We start from the raw sequence: 955 nt of genomic DNA on the forward strand, positions 1-955 counted from the left end.
TCAGGGGAAAATCCAATATATATCTGGTGATATCTCGGGTGCTATTACAGATAGCGCAATAAATCAAAGTGCATTGTCTGTAGGACGCCCAGGCGCATGAATCTGTGCAGCGGGAACGACCTCGGACCACCAGGGTCCGAGAAAACCACCGTCTCATGGGGCCGGACACTCAGGGTCATGGAAAAATCCAATATATATCTGGTGACATCTCGGATGCAATTAGAGATAGCGCAATAAACCGAAGTGAATTATCCGCAGGAGGCCCTGGCGCATGAATCTGTGCAGCGGGGACGACCTCGGACCACCAGGGGCCGAGAAAACCACCGTCTCCTGGGGCCGGACAATCAGGGTCAGGGAAAAATCCAATATATATCTGGTGATATCTCGGGTGCTATTAGAGAAAGCGCAATAAATCAAAGTAAATTGTCTGCAGGCGGCCCTGGCGCATGATCCTGTGCAGCGGGAACGACCTCGGACCACCAGGGGCCGAGAAAACCACCGTCTCATGGGACCGGACACTCAGGGTCAGGGGAAAATCCAATATATATCTGGTGATATCTCGGGTGCTATTACAGATAGCGCAATAAATCAAAGTGCATTGTCTGTAGGACGCCCAGGCGCATGAATCTGTGCAGCGGGAACGACCTCGGACCACCAGGGTCCGAGAAAACCACCGTCTCATGGGGCCGGACACTCAGGGTCATGGAAAAATCCAATATATATCTGGTGACATCTCGGATGCAATTAGAGATAGCGCAATAAACCGAAGTGAATTATCCGCAGGAGGCCCTGGCGCATGAATCTGTGCAGCGGGGACGACCTCGGACCACCAGGGGCCGAGAAAACCACCGTCTCCTGGGGCCGGACAATCAGGGTCAGGGAAAAATCCAATATATATCTGGTGATATCTCGGGTGCTATTAGAGAAAGCGCAATAAATCAAAGTAAATTGTCTG

Source organism: Nomia melanderi, unplaced genomic scaffold (genome assembly GCF_051020985.1).
Source record: "Nomia melanderi isolate GNS246 unplaced genomic scaffold, iyNomMela1 scaffold0014, whole genome shotgun sequence".
NCBI lineage: Eukaryota > Metazoa > Arthropoda > Insecta > Hymenoptera > Halictidae > Nomia > Nomia melanderi.